Here is a 27,168-nt window from a genome sequence, read left to right as displayed (position 1 = left end):
TTCTGACTAAAGATGCTGTTCTTGGCACAATTTTTGTTAAAAATGTAATAGCTTTTTCTAATGGAACAGAGTCATTTCTAACTATAGCAACAAGTACCAATTCATTTGATGATCAATTGATGTAATGTCTACCACTCTTGTATCCAAAATATGGGCTTCATATTTTAAACTAACATCTGTCTTGGACTGTAAGTCAGCACATGCTGGCCAAGCCATGGCAGTGTTCCTCCCTGACTAGGCAGAGACTCTGTCTCATTACTCATCTTAATGTCCATATGTACACATATATGTAAGATATCTACACAGAGCACTTGTTAAGTATGCAATAAATGTTGTTGAATGACTAAATGATGTTTGTCACTTCTGAATCTTCAATAAACAGAAAAACTCTACAAAGTCTATATGGAGTATGGCTTTAATCACTTGTTCCAGAAATCTAAACCAGAAATTTACCATAACCTTTTTCATTAAACCGATTTAAACTCTCTTGTCACATTTCATAATGTAACTTCAAGAGTCACAAGATACATTATAGGTAATTATCCCTTTGGAGACTGGGTGTTAAGGTGATCAAATGATAAATTCAATAAGGCAATTGCTGCCTTGAAAACTGTTTCAGCATGTCCATGACAGAATTACTAAGCTCAGGCTTTCTTAACAGCTAAAGTCACAGAAAGAAGCTCTAGTTCCTATGTGTTGGAGCCCCATCCAGTACCCTGACCCCTCTGTTACTCTGGCCTATGTGAAAGTGGAAGTGGAATTTAGGACATAAAGAGCCTCCACAGCAACATTCTCACTGAACTGGAAGTTAACTTTTCCTGAATGATGAATTTCCTAAACAAAGCAAGCCTGGGACATCAGGGCACCTTCTTATTTAAAAACTTTCCATGGGACAATATACTGGTTATCTGGAGTTTTCAATCAATAAAAATGTGAAAGTGTCTGTTTCATATCCTCTAGAAAACACCTAAAATACAAGCGATTTTAAGAACTTTTGAGGTGCTCTACATTTTTACCCCTTTATATACTTTGTGTCAGAGCCTTGAACATTGATCAAGTAATCATGATGGAGGAAGGAGAGGAACATTCTAATCCATTCCTCCTCTTAAGCAGTCAAGACCCTTTACACGTTACCCTTGATTGACGAGAATCAGGCTGATTCTACAAAACCATAAACAACAACAACAACAACAACAACAAAAAGAATTGGGCAGAAAATTTAGAGACCTGCAGACCAGAAGACCTATGGTCTATTCTGTTGGTTTTTCCCAGCCTCGATTCTTCATGATACAACTCCTACATAATATGACAAGGTTATTTTTAGCATATTGGTAATGCTTCTATGAGATGGTTAATGTTATTTGCTATCACAGAAGGTATTCATAGGTGATTTCACTACTTCACTAATGTCACCAGATCAGATTTTTGAATGAGGTTTTTTTGCTGGGTTTAAAGAATAACAAATTCTTAGCTAAAGTTCCCCACCCTTCTCCCCCAGGGCAATCTGGGAAGAAAAAAACAAAAACCACCAGCACCACACTGAATAATTTGCACAACGGTATTACTTCCTCAAGAGGATGTATGGTCTCCACACCTACAAACTGGTGCCATTGGGGCACATCTCCATTGGGTGGCAGTGCATGTTCAGAACCTAAAACTGCTAGTTTAACACATTATTTTTGAAATGGAATCTGTATTTCATTTTCTTAAATTCTAATAACAATCTTTTTATAAAGGCTATTCATGGCCCATATAATTGATAAGAGCTATCTTATCGATGAAACTACCTTTCAGGTGTTTATATATTTTAATTAATGTTTGCAGACTATATGTATTTTGGTCATTGATATACATATATATATGTGTTATATATATATATATATATATATATAACACATATATTTTGTTCACTGATATCTAGTTTGATGCCTGGCAAGTGGAGGTCATTCAAGATTTTTTTTTAGATAGCTTTACGCCAATACAAAAATCTAAAGACAAATGCTCACTTCAGAAAACTTAATTTTTCTATCTTTTCAGCCAACTCTCCAGGGTTTCAGCCAAAACTATCCCATACTGGGTAATCTAAACTGTATTAAACTCAGTGATCACTTTTACCTGGTGTAGTTTTAACAAGATGTGCAAGATCCTGTTTTTAACACAGCACAGGTGGCAGCCATTCCAGTTACCATATCCCATTAAATCATGTATACAGTCATGCAACTGAGTTTCTATTTCTTATACGTTTGTACTCTAGAATAATTTTTTTTAAACTAGGATTAGTGAGGTGAAAAACAGCCAGTTATGTTGCTCTTAGGGGTTTTGATTCATGTTATTCTCTGTTTTTTGACTGTTTATTTTTATTAAAGATGTTTTTTAAACTAGTTTACTGAGCTAGGGTGCATTTTGGAAAGTATTTCTGGCTATAGACGAATACCATCTGTAATAAAGTAAACTTGGAATTATTTGCAAGAAAGAAAGATTATTAGTACAAACTAACAGCAGAAAAGATCCCAAAATTGGTCCTTGGAGAAAATCAAGAAGAATATACAGGTTTTTTTAAAAAACATTTACAGCAAGTAGATTTTTCAACTAAATAATTGTCACTTAAAATTGATCAGTCCACAGTAGTAGTTTTAAGTTAATCTGTTTCACTAAATAATTGCTTAAATGATTCTTAATGACTTTAATAAAAAGAAAAATCACAGTTCATTAAAAAGGTAAATTAAATAAACATATGTACTATCTTACATACTCAGATTTTAAAAGTTCATGTTCATGTTTAAATAGACAATTTTATATATCATATTATGTTAAACATAAGATTCTGATTGTAGTAGTTACAATCAAATGATTTTCAGAGGTATTTTAAAAAAACTTCTACCAATTCACCAATTTATGTTCAAATTAAATCACAAGTACAAATTAAACCACAGAAAACTAGATAGCCCACGTGGTCCTATTCTAATTTATCACATAGATGTGTAGAATCAGCACAGAATGCAGAGAAGTTAAATTTTAATTTTCCTTGGCCACTAGATGAGGAAACCAACTAATGATAATATATCCTGAAGGAGTATAACAAGGATTCTATCAAAGAGAAATACAACTTATCCATTGGTTATAGAACATATAGTATGTATTATTTTCATATATTTCTTTTTAACAAACAGAATCTGCATTAAAAGGATATTTAAGATAATTTTTTAAAATATGATTCTTGGTCATTTGATTGCTGGAAGTGACCCTAGGACTTACATGGAGAATCTTAGTGAACATGAAAGCAATGCTTCCTTCAGCCTGAACTCAGCAAGATGCTCGTTCACAGAGTCCTGATGCTGTTGATGATTACACTGGGCTGGGGAAAGTGAATCAAGCACAAATCATGCCTGTTGTGGTATTTAGTAGTACTCTCCGCTCACCTCCCCACTGGTGATAATGGAAACGGGGTGTGGTTGAAAAACTGTGGAAGGATTTCAGGATTTCACATCCCCTCTTCCTTCCTTGCATCACGTCTCAACCACAGTCTCTGCCGAATGCTGCTGCTGAGTAAACAGAGCTAAGCAGCCTCGAAGCCTTCAGGCGGCACCCATCAGAAGTCTTTGCTGACATGTGATGTCAACTGTTCTTCTGTTGACTTAGACAGACTAAGACTAAGAATCTCCATGCTCATCAGTCAATGAGACCTTCAGAACTTTCTGAGGCTTTTTCTTTCATGGTGGAATTGGGTAATGCTTTTAAGTCACTCTCAATAGAGTAGGCATACGGCCATTAAATACTTAATGAGACATCCTGAGAAGTCGTCCTTCACGGAGGTGGCTTTAAGAGAACCAGTTTCAGTGAGAAGTATTAGTTTTGGACTGGAAATAAAGCTGCAACTCCCACCTGCCTGCAATTAGTCTCTTCTCTTTGCATTTTTATTTTTTTACCTTGTCCAAATGCCAGTTTCAAATGCTGGTAGAGTGACTTTTGAATAGAAGTCTGAAATATGACAGGACTGATTATAAAATCCCACCTCGACCAAGTTATAAATAGCTGGATTTGTTTTTTCTCCAATACTTGAAGGTGTCCTATGCCCATGGGTTCCCTCAACCATGATCTTCATGTAGTTGGCTACATCTCAAACCTCAGATCCTCAGACGTTACCTCCACCGAACAGCCATCCCAGTCTCCCTGTCAGGGATGGAATGGTGTCTCCTCTATCACATTCCCCACCCCTGTCAATTCCATAAATTGAAGCTTTAATCCCCAATGTGACTGTATTTGGAGACAGAGACTGTGAAGAAGAAATTAAGGTTAAGTGGTCATAAGGGTGGAGTCCCAATCCAATAGGTCTGGGTCCTTGTTAATAACAAGAAGAGATCCAACGTGCTTTCTCCCTCTCTGTCTGGGCACAAAGGAAAGGCCATGAGAGAACACAGAAGGAAAATGACTGACTACAAGCCAGGAAGAGAGCTTTCACCAGAAACCAACACTGATGAGACTTTGCTCTTGGACTTCCAGCCTCCAGAACTGTAAGAAAATTAATTCCTGTTGTTCAAACCACCCAGTCTGTAGTATTTTGTTCTGACAGTCCAAGCTGACTTAGACACTCCCTATTATAGGAGGCAAGGGGCCTCCTCTTTATTTATCACATCGCTGTGTTGATTTCCTTCATTACACTTATTACAATTAATAATAATTGTTTTCATTTATTCACTCATGTGTTTATTTTCTGTCTTGCCCCCTAGATCCACAAAGATCACTCTGGCTGTTTCATGATTGGTCTGGAGGGGAAAGAGAGGCAGCAAAGAAACCAGGAGGCCATGTAGTCAGTACAGGAGAGAAAATGGCAGCTTGGAGTAGGGCGGCCATGGGAGAAGGACTTGGATGGATTGAGACCTGATTGTGAGGTACGAACCAATAGAACTTGCTGACAGATATGAACTGGGAGGGATGGGTGAGGAAAAGGGGAAAGATAATACCTAAGTTGGGGACTTGACGAGCTAGTCAATGGTGGGATCATTTTAAGAGAACAAGAGATCATTTCTATTGTAGATTAACACCATTGGCACTTCTTATTTTAGCCTAATGCTTCTCATACTTAATGTACATTGAATTACATGTGAATCTTGTTAAAATACAGACCCTGATTTGGTAAATTTGGACTCTCTGTTAGGTTCAATTGACCTATATGTCTATTCTTTCTCTAATTACCACATGCTTTTGATTACTATAGCTTTATAGTAAATCTTAAAATCAGGCAGTATAGTTCTTACAGCTTTTTCTTTTTCATAATTGTGTCCTGACCTTGCAAATGTTATTAATTAGTTCTAATTTTTTTCATAAATTATTTGTGAATATCTTCATTGATAATCAGGTCATTTTAATATAAAGACTTTTTTTTCTTTCTTTCTAATCTATATGTTTTGTGGACATCCTTGCTTTGTTTCTTATTTTAGAGAGCAAACATTCTTTCATGGTTTAGTATGAAATGGTATTTTATAGATACTGTTTATTATCAGGTTGTGGAAGTTTTATCGTATTCCTAGTTTGCAGAGTCTCTATCACTGATGCGTGTTCAAGTCAATCTGCATCTATGGAGATGAATGTATGGTTTTGGGTAATTTGTATATGGCTATGGTTAATTACGCTGACTGCTTTTTTCAATTAGAACCAACTTTATCCAGGGATAAACTCTAACTCATGATAATATATTATATATATGATTTAGTTGGCTAATATTTTGTTGAAGACTTTTGTTTCTTTGTACTTGAGGAATATTGAACTGGTTTAGGTGTCAGAGTAATGCTGGCTCATAAAATGTGTTCTAGAAGATTCTGTGTAAAGTTGGTATTATTTCTTCCTTATACATTTAGTAAAAATCACCAATAAGAAAGTTTTTTAAAGTATGAATTCAATTTATTTAATAGGTACAAAGCTATTTAGTTCATCTGGTTTTTTTTTCTTCAAAGAGCTTTGGGAATTTGTACCTTTCAGTGGATATTTCCTTTTCATTTGAGGTATTAAATTTATGTACATGAAGTAGTAGAAATGGAGAAGGTAGACATAGTCCCTTAGTATCTTCTTAATGTCTGTAGGATCTACACCAATGACTTCTTTTTATTCTTCAAATTCATAATTGTAATTTGTGTCCTCCCTGGCTTGAGAGATTATCCTTTGGTTCTATTGACTACCTTTTCTTTTGACAACAAGTCAGGTTTTCTTTTCCTTGATTTTTTTATGTCTCAATTTTCTGTAGTATTTTGGATATTTTGTGTAAAAAAAAGCAGTAGAGACAGAGGTAAATACTACTTATATGTGGAACAGGGCACTCCTCTTCTTTCGAAACACTGTTAGCGTAGAGAGTTCAGTCCATCTACTCAGTATGTGAACTTAGCTTGGGTTTACTGCTGATTGAGTTATTTTCAATGTACCACAGACTTCAAATTCCTCCAGTAATGGTCAGCTGCTATTTTGTGCCTATTTCATGGCCTGTGGTGCTGGAGGGTTTTATCTTTTCCAGTTTTCCTGCTAACACTGCCTTTCATCAAGTTCTGTATACCTACACCCTTCAGGGTGCCTCTTTGCATGTTCTTGTCTCTACCAACCAGTAGATTGCTACTGCTTAGTACAAGGCTCTTCATGGGTAGGTTCTCTTTGTTTCAGTCCAGCCTCAGTCTAGGCAGGCTCTGTGCATCGGGACCGCAGAAGTGGGACTTTCTTAGCATTTCTGTCCCCACCCCACTGCCATCACAACCTAACACTTGTATAGCTGAGGGATCTTATGCAAGAGCAATTTGTGTGTCCTCACCCTTTGGTAGCAGATCTCGGCTTTGTTTATATCCTCACGTGGCTGTCCCTCTGTGTACACACAAGCATCCCTGGTGTCTTCCTCTTCTTATAAAGACATCAATCGTATTGGATTAGGGCCCTATCCTTATGACCTCATTTAGCCTTCATTAACTCCTTACAGGACTTACCTTCAAATACAGTCACATTAGGGGTTAGGTTTTCAACATATAAATTTTAGGGATGCACTATTCAGTCTGTGACACACTCTGTCACCTTTACCCTTATGTTGCATGGAGCTGGAGTGGTCTGGGATATACTAGAGATCTAGGTAAGAGGAACCCAATTTGGGGATATATTTAATTTGGGTTTAGTGATATATACTTGTGCAGTTAATAGTTACTTCGTGTGTAGTTAAATTATTTCTACATATCTTGATAAAGGAATAGCTTCCAGGAATAGTCCTACCACCTGACATTACAGTAGAAAGCTCCAAGCCAAAGACACTATCACAATATATCATGTGAGTATCCATTTAGAGTAAAATTATTTACATTGAACTAATAAACTTCACCTTCTTATCTTATATATTATACTCTATTCATGGGAAAGTCAATTTCAAATACTTTCAATGGCAGTTGGAAGTGTCTGACAGTGGAGGGGAACCCAAAAACAAACCTGTGGAAAATTCTTCTGATCATCATACATGTAAATTGGAAGAAGAGGATTTGGTTCTCATCAATGCCTTATCAAAAGGCAAGTTCTTTCCTTTAGAAATATATTAAATAATATAGTTGACCCTTGGACAACTTGGGGGTTAGGTGTACCAAGTTCCTGTGTTGTCAAAAATCTATGTATAACTTGACTCACCAAGAAACTTAACTACTAATAGCCTACTATTGAACAGAAACCTTCCTGATAACATACATTTGATTAATCCATATTTTCTGTTATATGTATTACATACTATATTCTTACAATAAACTAAGCTAAAGAAAAGAAAATATTTTTTCAAATTGTCACAAATTCCCAAAAAATTTCTAATGTATTTATTGAAAATAATCAGCATATAAGTAAACCTGTGCAGTTTAAACCCTGTTGTTGAAGGATCAACTATGTAGTGAAAAGAAATGTTAAATATACCATGTTTAAAATGTTCTTTTAGAAAGCACGCAAAGTAAAATTTCTCATAATTCCTGTGTTTATAGGAATACACAGAGTGTAGTGATGCAACAAAAAAACAAGTATAGTACAACACTTCACATACGAAAGGAACTTGATAGATATTTTCCCAAATTTGACTAGTCTTAACTACTTGCATTGCATAACCAATAACAGATTTTGAAGCTGAAAATTTTCTAAATCTCAATAATAAAAAATAATTTCAATGACATCTTTAAACAATTTCTACTATAAACAGTCATAGAATTATAGAATATTTGAGCAATCAGGGAGTTTAGATATCACTTCTTAGTCCTATTTCCAGATAAAGTAACTCAGGTTAAGTGACTTGCCATAGGTCATCCTGCTAGTTAGTCGCAGAGGTATGTCTCTCTTGGTGTGGTCATTGTCACTACACTTCTTTTATCCGTTCAGTTTAGAACAAAGTGAGAGATAGGAGTCAGGCAGATAAAATGTAACTTTATGAATGATGAGAATGTTTTGGGGAAAAAACTTAAGCATAAGACCAAATGAGCATCTGATACTTCATTTCTGAATTAGGTATCCTATTTATCCTATCATTAGATGGGAAACTTAAGGCCTTTCCCTCTAGGTGAAGGCCCCTATTACCTCATGGCAAGAGATACACAATAAATAAGCTCTTTGCTGTATAGCATGACCCCAAATAGGAGAAAGCATTGAGTTGGATATGCCTGACTCCTTCTCCCAAATTCATAAATCAGATCACAACCTCATTGCCTGGGGTAGGGACCTCCTCTTCCTTTTATCCTCATTCACTATTCTGTACCCATCACTTAACATAGTGCCTGGCACATAATAGGTGCTCAATAAATACATATTAAATGAATGCATGGGTTATAATTTCTTAACTAGTAATCTGCACACTAAATGATGAGTTGACAGGGTACCTGGTTTTAAGAAATTCCCAGTTTTTTGAGAAACCAATATATAACCAAAGAAAAGTAAAACTGTTTAATCATCTAACAAAATTCAAGCTCTGAGTTTACTTTTCTGTTTATTTGCCAGTCATGCAGCACATAATTTCTAGCTTAGAAATATTATATTGAAAATAGATGCTTCTGTCTACTTTACTTCCCATATAAATAAATGTGTTTGCAAAGATTGGTGTGTGTCCCTGGTTGCAAATACAAGCTGTCATTTGACTCCTGCTTACATTTGCTCCCCATGGGCCTGTGGTAATTTGCAGACCTCTCTCTTCTTCATAAGTAAAAAGAAAGAATTTGGCTCAAACTAGGTCACTATAATGTTAATCACTGTGTAACAAATACTGTTCTGCAGCAATATGCTTTAAGTAAGAGTAAAGTTACATAGTCACACATTCATATTCTTTTTAAAAGCTAACTTTTAAAACTAGAAAAAATTATCAAAACATAGAAAATCTGTGCCAGTTTTAAAGGGAAAAGGCAAATCTTATTTGTAGGTATCATAAAGAAAAATGCATTAAACAAAACTATTTATTTGAAGATCATGGTAGAATTCTCTATCTATTGTCATTCGAACATTCCAATATCCTTTCTCTATAAAATATACTGAGATTATCTGAGGCAGTATCTCACATAATTTTTTTACTCCAGAAACTCTTCTCCTTTCAAAAAAATTTTAACTCTATTTGTCAGTGTCAAGGGTTGATGAGGGGAAAAGCATGGAGAAATGTACCTTTGTGCATTTTGGAGAAAAAATACTTTAACCAGTATACTTTAACTTCTCTACAAAAGTAGCCTACTGTGCTAGAAAGATAAAGTTTATTATTTCAGCAGCTTAAAATAGCCCTACTTGAGATCTGAAAGTCAAATTGTAGTGCAGTATTTGTTTTTTCTACCACTACAAAGGCAAAGTGCAGGGGTAGGGACTTGGGGGTTATTTTGATGATGTACAGAGTTAAGTAGCTAGAATCCAGGTCACTTTCACATAGACTTCAATGCTAAGAGTAGCACAACTTGTGTTTGGCGCCAACATGTACTGTCAGAACATACACGCAACCCTCACTGATGTTGCATGTGAGTGAATGAGGACATTGGTTGGACCTCTGTCAGTAAACAGATGTGATCCAGAAACACGTGGCGAGCTACAGATATGGTTCAGTAAGAAGGTGACATCTTTTACAGAGGCACTTTTCTAACTCGAATCATGCTCTCAGGTCAATGTGGCCAAACATGGAACCTCAGAGTTTAACAAAATCAAGCTTGTCTCAGATGTAGTGAAATCTCCCATCAGAAGAGATTAAAGGTGTGTTCAGACAGCAATTTTAAATACCCAAATCATCTTCAAAACGATTCTCTTCGTTAATATGTTATTTTTTCTGAGAACCAAGCCAAAATAAACCCAAATATTTTCGTTTAACCAAGCCACCTCCTAATTAGTTCAGAGCAATGATTCTTTGCTCTGTTAGAGAGAGGCATGTTATTTGATTTTATGACCTTCCACTTTTATTCCAAATATTGCATGACATTCTTTTTTCTAAAAATTTAATTTCACTCTGTTTCAGAAATCATTTTAGGACTTTCTTGCTTCACATTGGAGTTACTGAAGATATATTATATGACTATATCAGGTTCGAGGATTAAAATAATTATTTCTAAAAAGCTTCTTTTTCATCTAATTTTAAGATTTAAAAGAAACAAAATGTTAAGTGTGTTACTGAAGGCTTGAGCACAATATCAATTTCTGCCATGGAAATAAAGTTCACATTTTGGAAGGCAGCTATGCTCACCACTATACCACCAACGCAACTGCTTAAAGTTCACATTTTATATCACTAATTTACTTGAGAAATATTACTGAGCTGTAGGTATGTGCAAAGACCTCAGATGGATAAGGAAAAGATGGACAGAGATTGAGTTGGACATTTTAAACTTTCTAGCCAGATTGTTCTACGGCTGTCGACCCAAGATAATAGCTCCACATCTTCTAACTTAACCTATACTCTGTAGATACATAAATGTAATATTCCCACTTCGGATATAACTTTGGGCAAGAATAATGACCATGCAATATGTATTTTCCATAAGGCTATAAATGTAATCAGTACAAAAGGCTGCTCATGTGGTTTCCATCATTCGTAACATTAAAAGCAAAGTCTGTCCTAGAGGTCAAAGGCCAAGATTCTGAATATGAACTGGAAATGCAGTTATTTTTGTATTCAGACATTATTTTTCATGGTGTGTAGATTGGTCATGGCTTATTGTTTAGATAATCCTGATGAAAAATAATGTCTGAATACAAAAATAGCTGCATTTCCAGTTCATATTCAGAATCTGAAATTATAGCAAAGGTGAGGGTGATGGGGCTGCTTCCCACTCTGCATCCTAACTCAGCATCGCCCCTGCCGATTTCCTTCCTGATGCCTCTGGCTCTGCTCGGCTTTATTTTAAATGCCATTTGCAATCCAAGTTTACTATTTATGTTTACTATAGACTGTGAATCCTAATGTCAGACACATCCATTCAACCTTTTAGAGTTTTGATGTACTGATATGTAGAATCTAAAAAAAATGAGTAAAACAGAAATAGACTCACAGACACAGAAATTGGTGGTGCCGTGGTGGGGCAGTGGGTTATGAAATAGTTGAAGGGGATAAAGAAATAAAACTTTCAATTATAATATAAATTAGTCCCAGGGATAAAAGTACAGCATAGGAAATGTAGTCAATAATATTATAGCATGGGGACAGATGGAAACTACACTTATTGGGATGAACATTTAATAATGTAGACAACTGTCAAATCAATATGTTGTACACCTGAAACCAACATTGTATATTAACCATAGTTCAAATAAAAAAGAAAAAGCAATAAAGATGACTAACAAAGATGCTCAAACATATTGGCAGACAAATGTACTTAAAGGCACAATTTGGGAAAAAACAGATTACTGTTCAAGTGCTAACATGGGGAGTTAGGCTCAGTGGACAAAGCAAAAGGACTTCAAGTCATCCAACTATTGGAACCTGGAGTGGGTCACATCCTGACATTACGTGTTCCTTTAGTCATTATTCATTTCAGATACCCAATTGCTTATAATTCCATTAATAGTAATTTTGTAAGTGAATTCAAATTTTACTTTTTCAGGGCAATAAATATTTTATCTCAAGTCCTTGTGATTTGCCCTCTCAACTTAGGATTGATGAGTTATGAAAATATTTGTCTCTTTGTCAAATAAATGTAAGAGTTGATGAGTCTGTGTGAAGTTGAGCAATATACCAAAGCCCATCGCCTAGTGCTTAGACTCCTAAATTGTTGCTAAGTGCTGCCTGACCTCTGCACTGATTATTTTTTCCATACACTGATGGGTGAAGGAGAATGAGTAATGCTTAGAAAAAGATCAATATATACCTACTCTAAATCATACACAAGGCCCACTGACATGCTTGTCAAAATGAAATGTGAAAGAAAAGCCCTCTCTGAAATGTACCACTGGGTCCTCAACACAATAATCTTAATGGTTTGGACTACATTAACAAAATAAACAAAAATTATTTCCTGCATTAACACAAAGCTATTCATCTTTGTGTTCTTCTTATTTTTATAGTGGCAGCCTTGTCTGGAAGAACAAAGCTGTTAACCTTTGCTTAGAAATAGAAACAGCAGGTGCAAAGTCTGACCATTGAGATTAAGGCTTATCAATAGCCTAGTTAAAGAACTATAGGGAGGGTGGAAATTACCATAGATTGAGGACCTCTGATATGCCAATACCCTTTACATATTGCAGTAGGGTGAATAATGATTCCCTGAAGATTTCTGATCCTAATCCATAAAACCTGTAAATGTCACCTTATATTACAAAGGGGTCTTTGGTGATAGAATGAATTAAGGATCTTGAGATGGGGAGATTATCCTGAATTATCCAGGTGGGCCCTTCACACAATCATAAGTGTCTTCGTAAGAGAGAGGCAGAAGGAGATTATACAAAGTAAGAGGAGAAGAAATTGTGGCCATGGAAGTAGAGATTGGAGTGATGTGGCCACAAGCCAGGGAATGCTACTAACCCCAAGAGCTGGAAGAAAGGAATGGATTCTCCTCCAGACTTACGGCTTTCAACCCAGGGATACTGATTTTAAATTGCTGGCCTCCAGAACTGCAAGAGAATTAATTTCTGTTGTTCTAAGCCATAAAATTGTGGCAACTTTTTACAGCAGCCATAAGAAAACAAATATACATGAGTTATCTTATGTTTAAGACAAATTTCTGAGGTAGCTATTACCCCAGTTTTATAGATAAGGAAACTGAGGGTCAGAATAAGTGTCCTAAATCACCTGTCAGATAAGTGGTACAAAAGCTAAAAGCTGAATTCCAAAGCCCAAGCTCTTTTCTCCACTCTATACTCCAGCCACACAGACCTATTCAAATGCTTGTTCTGCTTGATGTCCACAGTCTGCTCCCTGAACCAGGTGTCCTCTCACACTTGACCTCAAGGACATATGTCACTTAACCTTCTTTCTTGATTCCACTCCTTGCTGTGGGCCCCACTGACATGCATTTTCACTCTAGTTTCACTCACGTAATTGTCCTTTGCCTTGTCTTTCTCCTCACTAGACTATGAACTCTTCTATATCAGGGTCTATGCCTATATTTTTTGCTCCCTAGGTCTATCTCATGTCTGGAACAGAGTCTGTGCTTAAAAATATTTGTAGAATGAATGAATGATGGCACAATAACTCCTAAATAAGCACAACAATAAATAAATTCACATTAATGAGAGTGAGGTTTTTTGGATTTTTATGTTTGAACAAGATGAGATGCAAAATGGGGAGTCTTCACTTTCCCATTTCTTTATGTTAACTCAGTTTCTTCATGGATAAATGGGTGAAATACTTATATCTACTTTGTAGAGTTAGTGTGACTAGTAACTGCATTAACATGTGAAGGGCTTAGAACAATGACTGGCACAGAGTTAGGTAAGTACTGTCTATTTCTAATTTTTATCTCTTCTTTTTTTTTTAGTAAAAAGGCAAGGCTTTTTTGAAATTAATGGAAAAATGGTCTAAGAATCTTTAAAGCTACAACTCGTTTTTATAATTTTGTGATTTAGTAGAAAACTGAACCAATCTCAAGATGACAAATTGAACTCTAAAATGAATACTTAGCTCAACATGTACAGTAAGATAAATTTGGAAAGGTCAGTCTCTCACTCAAACCAGAGGTAGAGAAATACCATTTTAGAAATAAGGAAATATACACACACCACTCACTATGGAAAATCTAGAGTGAAATTCCCAGGAAAGGAATCTTATTGACTCTGAGCCTTAATGTTGTATTAATCTTTCACTTTAACATTTCTTGATTAGCCTTTGCCAAAAACTCAGTCTACTGCTTTATTTCTCACTAATGAACAAATTGGACTAATTTGAAACATGTGGAGAAGAAAGAACAACTCTTCTGTTTGCATGTGTGAGACCTAACATTGTTTTAATTGATTCATAAGTTTTTATATAATAAGTGAAAACCAAGGCTTTTCAGGAGACATACAGATGAAATAACAAACACACTAAAAAGTTTTGAAGCTGTTTTTGTTTTATCTTCATTTGTTTCTGGTCTCACAAAGTAAACACAAGATGTTTTTGCAATGAACACATTTTCAGGGTACAAAGATACACAGCTTGAGACACAGGGTGTACAGACCATTGCCTAAACTTAAGTAACCAAAGCCCCATTGTAATTCATGGACATCAGTAACTTGGAAATAAGTGACATCGGTATAGTTTTGTAGCTTTGCTGCCACCCCATAATTGTTGTCCTTGGTTGCAGATAAGACATTGGTTGCACTTTAGGGAATGTACCAGCTCATTTCTTCCCTCAATAGGTTCACTTTGCTGGAAATCCCCTGGACCAGAGCCTCAAGAATGCCTTTATTTTATTTTAGGGAATGTTTTTTTTGGTTGGATGAAATACATCATGACTATAGACTCAGAGGCACATGGTCACATCATAAAGGACTGAAATATCTGGTCTATCTTAGATTGCACAGGTTGTGTCCACAGGCACTGCCAAAAGGAAGGGCCCAGGAACATCCACTGGTCTTCTCCCATAATGAACCATAATTGGTATAGAAGTAATACAGCAGATAAATTGGGAGAAGGAGAAAAATGATCAAGCTCTGAACAGGGCAGGAGACTAGCAGCAGTCTGAATGGAATGGTGGGAGGATTCAAGTGGAATTTTGGAAGAAGAATCCATAAGATGTGCAAACTGATTGGATAAAGCAAGTATAAAGTTTCAGTAGAGAGATGAGCTGGAGATGACCCCATGGCTCACAGCGGAGAAAAATGGGTGGGTGGTGATGCCATGAACTAACAGAGGAAATACAAGAAGCAGAGGAGAAGAGGCAGGGAAACCCCACAGGAAGGGGATATAGAATTTGCTTCTGAAAATGTTGAATTTGAGGTACCTGGAAGACAGCCATGTGGACATAAATGTATGTATGCAGACATAAACAGCAAGTAGGTGGAAATTCAGAATTGATGCTGAGGACAGAAGAAAGGGCTCCACTTTAAGATTTGTTTTTCTTGGTATTTTTAGGGTGATGTTTTTAATCATTTTAATGAGTTTCATTAAATAAAGTAGTTACTCACCATTTTCACATTTTACCTGCACTACAGCTCTGCAAGAGTAAGCAGAGCAAATTTTATTTCTATTCTATGTAAAAGGAAACTGAAACTCAGAGATGTTAAATAATTTGTCCCAAGGCCACATTGGGAAATAATGTCAAAGCTAGAGCCAGACTTTTACCTTCTAGAATTTATGCTGATATTTCCTAGACACTGAGCACTGGAAAAATGGAATTCTTCATTTATTGTTTGTAAAGGTATAGATTAAATCTGTTGCAGAAAGAGGACATATAAAACCATGTAAGTTGGTAAACTTTCCTTGGGGACTATATTAAATTGGCAGCTAGAGGGAGAGGAGCTATGGAAGGAAAGAGAGAAAAAGTGGTTAGAGAGCTAAGAGGAGTGGGGACAAGGAGGGTCACCGAAGAGAAAAAGAGAGGAGGAAATTCAAAGACTGAGGGATAAAGGGCTGTCAACGGTATCGAAGACTGTTTCTTCCCTAATTTCCTTCCACTTTCCATACCAGTCCCATGCAGAGTGGGCATAGATGAGGTCTTGCATTGTCAGCTGCCCCAGAAGTCCTGTGCCCCACATGAAATACCTCTGCCCATGTTATAGGGCAAATATGTGTTTCTATTACTAGTTCCTGGCCTGCACTCTCAAACTTCCGCTTGAGAGTTACTTGAATGGATTCTATGTTCTACCTCCCAGTGAAAAAGCCATCAGTAAATTTCACAAGATTCCACATGTAACCTTTAGTCACAGATCAACGTGTAATAACATAGTTTTAAATGTAGATCACATTTAGAGAGGCCATGTCTACACAACAGCAAACAGATGTTTTGGCAAAGAGGAGAGCCTCCATATGTTTATGAGTGGCAGTATCTTGTGGTGAGAACCAGTTCCCACCCTGTCCAGATCTTTGTTTTCAGTTTTATTTTAAAACATTTGTTTCTGATATACAGAGGTAAGTTTTCTAGCCATAAACCTGGATTTCAAAAAGTTAGGTTTCCTCTTAAAGTAGGCAATATTCAAAAGGAAAGCAAAATGGGTCGAGCCAAACCACTCAACAAATTCAATATGATCAACATTTATTGTTTTCCATATATGGAACACTCTGCTTGGCACTGTAGCGATATAAGTATATAAAAACATAGCCCATGAGGATCTTTTCTTTGACACAGATAATGATGCCCACTAAACATGTGATGTGTTCTCCAGCATTTCCCAGCTCCCTTGCAATCAGGCGAGACCATGTGGTTCATTCTGCCAGTGATCGTGAGTGGAAGGGAGGCCAACGCATGTGAGAGCTGGCTCTTTATTCTCCTTGTTTCTCCTCCCCTCCTTCAGCAATGAAGGAAGCTGTCTGAGACAGTGCAGTGCCACAGCAGGAGACCCTCCTGGTGCTGGACTCTGAGGAACGTATGCATCAGATCTTCCCACCTCCTCATTCTGGGCATACAATGTGACCATTTGTTTTTTCAGTTAAGCTACTGAAATTTTGAGGTTGTTTGTTACTGAAGTATAACCCTGACCTATTCCTGACCAATATACTTGCTTTTCTGAGGCTCAAATTCTAGTGAGAGCAGATAGACCCACATCTAAAAATTTCCAGTTGGTTGATGATGTATCTCACTTGTTTCATGCCTGTTATACATCAGGTAACACCTGTTAATTATTTTCAACACATCCTTTCACTTTCAAAAGTATCCTGGTTTGGATGATAAATTATACGGACACCTTATAGAGATAAGTAACAAGGAGACACATAAATATGTCATTGGGGAAGAAGATAATCTTACTAAAGAGATTTGTGCACTTAGACTACCAACTTTAAGAAAACAATGTTCTTCTGGACAAATGTTGGCACAGGTGAGGTTTGGAGTAAAAGACGTTCCAATCACTCTTACTTTGATCAAGGGTCTAATGTAGAAGTGAGTAGGTTATTTGGGGAATCAACAGGCAGATTAAGGTAAGTGTGGTAGGGGCAGGGGCAGAGGAGGGGAAAGAGCAGAGAAGCAGGAGAAAGACTGGCTGGATACATGATTGAGGGCTTCGAAGACTCAGCTGAAAGGTGTACAGTAAGGAGTTCCTTTAGGGAGCTGCACACTATGCTTGACTTCCCTGATTAGCTGAATCTTTTCTCACCTTTGACTTTCTGACCCAAATCTTGGATAAAAATTCATAAAATAGACCAACATACGTATTGCTGAGGTCAAGGGACTCTAGATAAACTTCAAATAGAAATATTTTTTAAAAAAGGATGACCCAGAAAGAAGGTTCAGTTGAGCCTATGCTCAGGGAATTATTTTTATAAATTATACGAATGCATACAGTGAAAGAGGCATTATAGTCTATATTTGGAAACAGATATGTTGCAAAGCTCTAAAATACTGTACAAAGAGAAACAACGGCGGGTAGGTCAGGTGCAAGTGGCACTTCCCAGCTTGCCTGGGACAGACCCAGTTCTTGCCAACAGTAACATAATCCCCTTTTGCCCTCAGAAGGATCTCAGCTCGGATGATACATTCTGTGGTCTTCCTTCCTATGACATTCAGGCTGGAGGTGATTTCACATTTCTTCATTTTCCTCTCAGATTTAATTATAACTAACTTGAACCTGACTCTGCCATAAATTGATGGTAAGTCTAGTATCTGTCATGGAGAGGCCTCCTTTTCCTGCTTTGGGCAGAATGAGAACTTAGTGGGTTCATGCCTCAGGGCCCCCACGTCAAGCTCTTTACCCAGGCCATCAAGATCTTTCAATCCCCAAGACTTGAGCATTGCTTCACACTGGTTCTCTCAAGGTAGGTTTCCCAGGTTTCAGACTTAATACCTATTCTTACCCACACCCTTACACCCATGCCTTCTTCCTGGTTAGTAATAGAGCTGTGAGTGGCACATACATGTAGGAAAAACATGAAGTGAATGTTAATTAAAAAAATCTCCAATTAATAAAGGATCAGATAAACCTTTAAGGGCTTTGGAGAATATTTGAGCTGTTTTTATAGTCATCACTAGCATGTGTTGATGATACACTGTGTATTTATCATCTTGTGTTATATGCCATAACTAAACCCAGTTCAGCATATGTCCATCTCAAGAAATAAGAAGCACATGATTAATATTGATACATTGCTATTTTTCTCTGTTCAAAATACCAACATTTTAATGTAAGTCCTTCTGATTTGTGCTAGAACTGCTAGTTCATGAAGTTGCTTGCTGAGCCTTTAGGCCTGCTGTGAATTATAAGACTTGTGGAGTCAGACCTGGTAAGACCAGGCAGGGCAGTCAGGTGGTGATACCTGTAGGCACTGCCTTAGTCTGAAATCAGGTTCTGCCATTTACCAGCTGGTGACTTAAGGCAAGTTACTGAAGTCTTTTAAACTTCCATTTCCTTATCTGCAAAGTGAAGATGACATAAAAAGCAGTTTCCTTGTAAGGGTGGTTTGAGGATCATTTGAACAAATGTATGTAAAATACTGCATAATGCCTGGCACATTTCTTGATTTTCTCAGATTTAAGTAGAATCATCTTGAGCTTCCATCTGCCAAAATGTGGTGGGAAGCCCATTATCAGTCACTTGGAAAGTCCCCTCCTGCCTTGGAGAATACAAGAACTGGAGGAGCTCAGATACATTAGAAAGGGGCCTCTACATCTCAACAGATGGTAGCCAGGGTTATCTTGAGCCATGCTTGTCAAGACTAAAGTGGACTACATGTTCTGAATGCAATAAAAAATTCTTATTTAGAGTAGAAACCCATTCTTCCTCTCTACCCTGTTTTTATCTTCTCTAGGTTTTTCCTCCAGCTTCATACCATATTGTCCCACATTTAGTTGTATAATACATATTATAACATCTGTGGTCTATCTATCATTCTCCCCAACTGAAGGCTCCTCAAAGGAAGGTAAAAAAAGGTCCCGTGTGTTGCTGTTTAGGTCACTCCGCACAGGTGCCCGGTGATGGCTAAGCACAGGCCCTCCAGTCTTGGGCCCTGGGCAGCGCTGTGACTGCCAGTGGAAGGGGCACCCTTTTCAAATGTGCACAGTCTTTATAAGACTATAGGCAGCCCCAATAGGAAACCCATGTTATAATTCTACTGCATTTTTCATGGCATCAAAGAGAGTTTCAAACACAAACTGGAGGAGGTGGGGAAAAGTCTGCGTAGAGTGCTTCAAAAAATAACAATCCTAATTTATTGTTTGAAATGTTTTCTGGTGAAGAGTAAAAAAAAAATAATGGACATAATACAGGGAACTGCTATAGACTAAATGTTTGTGTTCCCCCAAAATTTACATATTGAAAGGTAATTCCCAATGTGATGGCGTTTGGAGGAGGGCCCCTGCAAGGTGATTATTAGGTCATGGGGTCTGGGTGCTCAGGAATGGGATCAGTGCCTTTATAAAAGAGACCCTAGAGAGCTCCCTTTGAGGACACAGGAAGAAGAGAGTCACCAAGAGTCACCGAGACGCTGACTCTCACCAGACACAAATCTGCCGGCATCCTGATCATGCTTCACCGCCTTCAGAACTGTGAGAACTAAATGTTTGTTGTTTAAGCCACCAGTCTATGGTATTTTTTTTCCCCCACACAAGACATTTTATTATCTGAAAGAGAAAATGGCTGCCCCCAGAGAGAGGGAGCAGCCCAGTCTATGGCATTTTTGTTATAGCAACCTGAATGGGCTAAGACAGGAACTGAAGACAGTACTATAAAAATAGTGCTTTTTTAAAAAAAATCATTTCTAATCCACAGAAGACAGAAAAAAGCATTCAGATTTTATGGAAAAAGCAGACTCGAAGTGTTGTGTGATAATGAAATGTGCTTTTATACCTCTCGCATCTGCAACATATAAACTGACCGCTAGGTTTGTGCATTATTAGGGGTAATTAAGTGATTTGCCACCTAACATGACATTACCATATGATTCAGTGTTAGAAAAGCCTTTGTAGGCTTCCTTGCCAACACTGAGTCATCAGCAATATATGAGTCTTCTCTTTTTATGTCAGTGTTCCTGGAAATGAATTATTTTCTCAGTGTTTTGGTCATTGAGCTACAGTCATCAGTAAATCTTTTCTTTTCTCTTCCCACCAAGAACACTGATTATGGAGGGTAGGAGGTTCATTTCCAACTAATCTGGCATTTCCCTGCATGCAGAACAGGGAATAGCAGAGCCAGTAACCCCGCCTCATCAGGTGAAGAAATAAGTGATTGTAACTTAGTAGATATATTAAAAGTCATATATTTTTAAATGTTGCATTCTGCTCATGGTAAAACTTAATAGGTGTGTGATTTCTATTTGTCATTCAGTTTCTTCATTCTCAAACTAATTTCTAAGAATCTTTCCATGTCCCCTAAGCTACATGCACCCATTACACTTCAACCCACTAATAAATTAAGTCAAATATGTAAGCAAGAATCATCTCCAAATGTTTCCTAGTATGCAAGCTTTCTTTGGCCCTTTTGATCTGTATTTAATAAGTGTAACATTTACACTCTGTCTTGATACATTTATGACAATCACAATACATATTGTGACTAGATGAATGGAAGTAAGTTTATAAAGAACAAAACTGTCTTCAAGTATACATTGTCAAAATTCAGGAAAATTCCAAGCACAAAGAGGAATGGACACTCAAATTGATGTATTATTTTTAAATTTTGAAATATTTTAACTAAGACCGCTGGTTAATGAAAGTCAATAAGTAGTCTGTATTGCAGAGATAATTGTGATACAAAAGAATCAGTTAGTGCAAACCATAAATTGGAGGGAAATAAAATGTTTCTTCTGTTGAGGGCAATTTTTTCTGAAATATCAGAGGCATCTGAACTACCAACACAAAGTCTACAACAAAAGACATAAGTAAAAAAACCACAAAGGATTCAGAGCAAAATTTACTGCAGAGAAGGTGTAAAAACCAGATTATTTGCTTAGATTTATATTCCAAGTTCACAGTGTGGTTTGGGCAGTTTTGAGTTGATTATAAACCTGTTTTAGGGCCTATCTTAAATGGCTATCTGCACATTAAGCCTACTAATGTCCAGACTATCTTTGAAATAAAGTTTTAGAAAGCTTAATAATACCTCAAAGAGTAATATAAAGTTTTTATTATGCATATATAGTTATTGTTTAATTAAACAAGGAGGAGCCTTATGTACGAGACTTGACACTTGCAAACACACTAACTGTACTTAGAAGACAAAATTTGTGAGACTATTTTGAAATAAAAATGATTTCTCAGTCTTTGAAACATAAAGATTACTACTGAGGAAGATTCTGTGTAAATAATTTCGAATGAAGCACAGAAGGAAAAAAATTGTATTTAGTTTGGCATTCCCTAAAGGATTTTTTAAAAATATATTTTGGAGATTACATAAATCAGAATTTATGAGTTATTGTTTGAGTTTTTCAAATTCAACATATTATGGGGACAGTTGCAGAGATTGAGAAGAGGGAGAAAGGGATAAAAAGTGCAAAGAAGTAAGTAGTCCTCACTTAGCCAGCTCACCAAGTCTTTTGTGCATCACTGAGTCTAAGCCAGATCTAGTAAAGCTGTTGCCTGTCACAATATCCTTCAAACTCACAAGAACTCAGTTACTGAAGACCTAAGACAGATGTACCACGATTGAAACATATCCTGAAGAGCTCATGCTTCTGGGGATCAAGGATGCTCCAGATTTTATTGGATTCATTTTTATTTTATTCCCAGTCCTAATAAAGATATTCGTACTTAGGTAAGAGGATTCCTGGACTGGCTAAATAAGATTTCAAGAGTTCACATGTAATTGTTGGCATTTCAGTATATAGACTGGTTTGTATATTCCACTCCCTGCTTAAAAATGAAAAAGAGAGATAGGGACAGACAGACACACACCCAGAGAAACAGAGACTTAAAATTCAGTCACAAGTGATTCAAAGCAAAATAAAATCCATTCCCTTAAATACATACCAAGTGCATAAACCACCTATTGATTGACTCATTGATTGCTTGAAACTGATAGCTATGTTCTCCATGTGATTTGTGGTGGTATTTGTAATGTCCCACCCAGATGCCCACTCAGTGAAGGAACTACTGCTCCAGCTTCCATGGATTCTATCAACAGATGCCTAGAGCTATCAGTCTCTTAAGGAACTCTTAGATATAGAAAGTCTCCTCACCCAGAATCACCTTTTCCTGGAACAACTAATAAGTAATAATTTATTCTTGTGGGAGTATAAAGGACAGGCCATCCTGGCTTAATGGGGAAAAACTCTGAAGGACAATTCTCATTTCAGAGACCCTGAGGGGTTGACTGTGGCTGTCCTTGGGTCTGCATCACAGGTTGACTTCTGTTTTCCGCAGGTGTTGATCCCAAAGTCCTCAGTAAATAATCCATATGCCAAACTCAGTCTCAGAATATCCTTCCAGAATACCAAATGTGTCACCATGTTAAATTCTATTTAAATGTCCTTGTCTTACTAAACCAAAGTGAAAAAATGTGCCTCTTAAATAAAGGACATCCCATCTTTTCCTTTGAAAAGTATCCAGAATTCTTAAATTCATTGTCCACTGTAAGCTCTCAGTGTCTCTGCTTTGTGCTTCTCCTTGGGTAATGTAACAGAGAAAGTCATTACTGTGATTGACTTAGTTAAAGTAGGAAAGGAAATGTAGATGCCTTTACTGTTACCATTATAATAAAAGTGTTTTAATGTAATACAGAAAGGCATAAATCTCTCTAATCTGTATGGAAAGCTATACTGGGGAGTTTATGTATGAATGGCCTTACCAAGGATGGTCTATGTTACCAAAACTAAAGGGACTGATGAGCCTAAATCCACCCTCTAAACCTGAGCCTTTAAGATGACAAACAAGTTTGCAAACACAAACAGAATGAGAGGAAGGAAGGAAAGAAGGGAGAGAGGAAGAAAGTAATGAGAAGAGGAAAGGAACAAAAGAGAGATGGAAGAAGAAAAATAGAAAAGAAAGTACCAAAAATTCTGAAGCCTCACATTTCCCAAAGAAATCATATACGCAAATGCCTACAGAGTCAGAGAGTTGATGTACATGTGTGACATGTATGTATGACATACATGCGGCAAAATAGAGATTAAATGCCCCATCCAAAGTGAGCAGCTACTTTGAATAGCTCCCATCTATTGTTTTCCTGGAAGAAAATGGACATGGTATTGCCAGGTTATTTTTCAGAAGTTGGAAACTCAAAATTTTTATAAAGTTTTTTTATTTACAAAATGTTCTGCAAATCCAGAACAAATACCATTGCAGATCATATGTTGCTCTGGGGCTGCCTGTTTGCAATGCCTTTCAGAATGCTGATTTTAGTACAGTGGTGACCTTTTGTCACATATCTTTAAAGGTATATACAAATCAATTTGTGTGTCATATCGTATTTTAAATCATAAGAATTTCATTATTTAGCAGATATCCTGTGAAAAATGAATGACAATAAGTAATCTCAAAAATTTACATACTGTATAAACGTTTTTAAACAGAAAAAGTCTTCATGCTGTAATGAGATTACTTGGATAGGCCAATTTGAAAAGAATTACAATACATATGATGGAGATACAGTACAAACTTTTTTGTGTGTGAGTGTGTAAGAGAAAGAGAAGGGGATGGGCACCAGGTAAGGGGATATTTAACAAACCAAAGTATACCTCATGCAGAACATATCTCTTATTCTCTAGTTTTAAGGTGAACATCATCTCCAAAAATTCATTAACAGTAACTCATTAGTCTTGAACAAAAATTATCCATGACTCAGAGCAGCATATATTTTAAAAATTGAGATATAATTCACATGTCATAAAATTCACCCTTTTAAAGTGTGCAATTCGGTGCTTTTTTATATATTCACAAATTGTGCAACCATCACCACTATCTAATTCCAGAACACCTCATCACTCCTCCGAAAACTCATGCTTATTAGAAGTCACTCCCCATTTCTTCTCTTCCCAGACCTTGAAAACAACTAATCTACTTTCTGTCTCTATAGATTTGCCTATTCTGGACATTTCATATAAATGAAATCATACAATATTTTGCTTTTTGTGTCTGGCTTCTTTCACTTAGCACAATGCTTTCAAGGTTTATCTATGTTGTAGCATTAATCAATACTTCATTCTTATTTATGGCTGAACAATATTCCATTGAATGGACATACCACCTTTTATTTGTTTACTCATCAGTTGATGGCTATTGGGCATTTTGGCTAATCATCTGCTTTGAATATTTGTATACATGTTTATGTATGAACAGAAATTTTCATTTCTCTTGGGTATATACTTAGGTGTGAAATTGGTGGGTCAAACAGTAACTTTAACTATTAGAGAAACTGTCAAACTATGTTCCAAACTGGCTATACCATTTTACAATCCCACCATCAAGATATAAGGGTTCCAATTTCTTCACATCCATACCAACACTTACTATGGTCTGGTATTTTTTATTCTAGCCATCTTACTGGGTATAACTAATATCTCCACATCCATACCAACACTTACTATGGTCTGGTATTTTTTATTCTAGCCATCTTACTGGGTATAACTAATATCTCATTATGTTTTTGATCTGCATTTTCTTAATGACTAATGATGTTGAACATCTTTTTGTGTGCTTATTGGCTGTTGGTACATCTTTGAACAAATGTTTATTTAACTCCTTTGCCAATTTTTAATTGGGTTATTTGTCTTCTATTGTTGAAATAATGTATTGTTTTAAATGACAAAAAATTGATCTTTCATTGTCTTTTAAAGGGTCACATGAGTGGATGGCCCTCTTAGTTGTTGTTCTTGGAAAAAAAAAAGAAGAAACCCAATGCCCCAGGATTAGCTTTACATAATCTTTTTGGGCTCATCAAGACTGCTACATCATGTGAGATTTGGTGTGAGAAGTTAACAACAGGGGATGTGGTAGATCTATTTCCACAATGAGTCCCGAGGTTTTTAAGGTAGAGGGTCCAAACCTGGTTTTGAAGTTAGGGAGACCCACTGGGATGGATCAAGACCACAAGACCCAGTAGGGATAAAAGGAGCAAGGAGATGTCCAAAAAAAAATATTATCCTTGAGAAGGAAGGTGATGCACATTCAAGCATTTGTCTAAAAGGAGCAAGGAGATGTCCAAAAAATATTATCCTTAAGAAGGAAGGTGATGCACATTCAAGCATTTGTCTAAAGGTTCTTAGGAAAAGGCTACATTCAATCCAGTGGATTCTGGCAACCCTCTGCAAACAAACACTTAGGTTGAGTGAGTATAATTTGAGAGGGAAACAGCTGCAGTGTGAACTGGTAGTACACTAATCTTAAAGCTAAGGTGGCCATGTAATTTTGTTTTTAAATCCTGATATTTTTATTTTTTTATTGAAGTATCATTGATATACAATCTTACATTGATTTCAAGTTTATGACACAATGGTTCAACAGTTACCCGTATTATTAAATCCTCACACCAACTGGTGTGGTTACTATCTGTCAACACACGAAGATGTTACAGAATCACTGGCTATATTCTCCATGCTGTACTACCATCTCCGTGACCAACTTTTATTATGACTGAGAATTTGTGTGCTCTTTTATCCCCTTCACCCTCACACCCACCCTCCTCAGCCCCTCCACCAATCACTTCTCAGTATCTCTGAGACTACTACTATTTTGTTCATTTTGTTTTGTTTTGTTTTTTATATTCCACAAATAAGTGAAATCACATGGTACTTGTCTTTATCCACTTAGCTTATTTCACTTAGCATAATACCCTCTCAGTCCATCCACATTGTTGCAAATGGCAGGATTTCTTTTCTTTTTATGCTGAATAGTATTCCATTGTATCACATCTCCTTTATCCATTCATCTATTGATGGACACTTTGGTTGCTTCCATATCTTGGCTATTGTAAATACAGCAATAAACATAGGGATGCATATGACTTTTGAATCAGAGATTTTGTTTTCTTCAGGTAAATTCCTAGAACTGGAGTACTGGATCAAATATATTTCTAGTTTTGGTTTTTTGAGGAATCTCCCTACTGCTTTCCACAGCAGTTGTACCAATTTACATTCCCCCAACAGTGTAGAAGGGTTCCATTTCTCCACATTCTCACTAACACTTGTTATTTCCTTTGTTTTGGATAGTGGCCATTCTAACTGGTTTGAGGTGATATCTCATTATGGTATTGATTTACATTTCCCTGATGATTAGTGACGTGGAGCATCTTTTCATGTGCCTGTTAACCATCTGTATTTCTTCTCTGGAGAAATGTCTGTAAATGTCCTCCACCCACTTTTTAATCACGTTATTTGCTTTTTGGGTGTTCAGACACACGTTTTCTTTATATATTTTGGATGTTAACCCTTATCAGATGAATTATTTACAAATATATTCTCCATAATGTAGGTTGTCTTTTTGTTCTGATGGTGTCCTCTGCTGTACAGAAGATTTTTAGTTTGATGTAGTCTCACTTGTTCATTTTTTATTTTGTTTCCCTTGTGTAAGGAGATGTATCCAGGAAAAAACTGCTTTTGCTTATATTCAAGAGATATTTTTCCTATGTTTTCTTCCAAGAGTATAATGCTTTCATGTCTTAGATTTAGGACTTGGATGCATTTTGAGTTTACTTTTGTATATGGAGTCAAACAGTATTCCAGTTTCATTCTCTTGCATG

General features: G+C 36.6%; 1 long non-coding RNA gene across 2 annotated transcripts in view; it reads left to right on the top strand.

Moving 5' to 3' along the window:
- The window catches only part of LOC118973074 (uncharacterized), a 181,975-nt gene that overhangs the window by 57,335 nt on the left and 97,472 nt on the right, over window positions 1-27,168 (top strand). For both annotated transcript variants that reach the window (XR_005062292.2, XR_012131190.1), the window contains exon 2: window positions 4,728-4,889. This is a non-coding gene — a long non-coding RNA (uncharacterized lncRNA). The remainder of the gene's footprint in view (window positions 1-4,727; window positions 4,890-27,168) is intronic.

Source organism: Manis javanica, chromosome 1, assembly GCF_040802235.1.
Source record: "Manis javanica isolate MJ-LG chromosome 1, MJ_LKY, whole genome shotgun sequence".
Classification (NCBI taxonomy): domain Eukaryota; kingdom Metazoa; phylum Chordata; class Mammalia; order Pholidota; family Manidae; genus Manis; species Manis javanica.
This window is presented reverse-complemented; position numbering and strand designations above follow the sequence as displayed.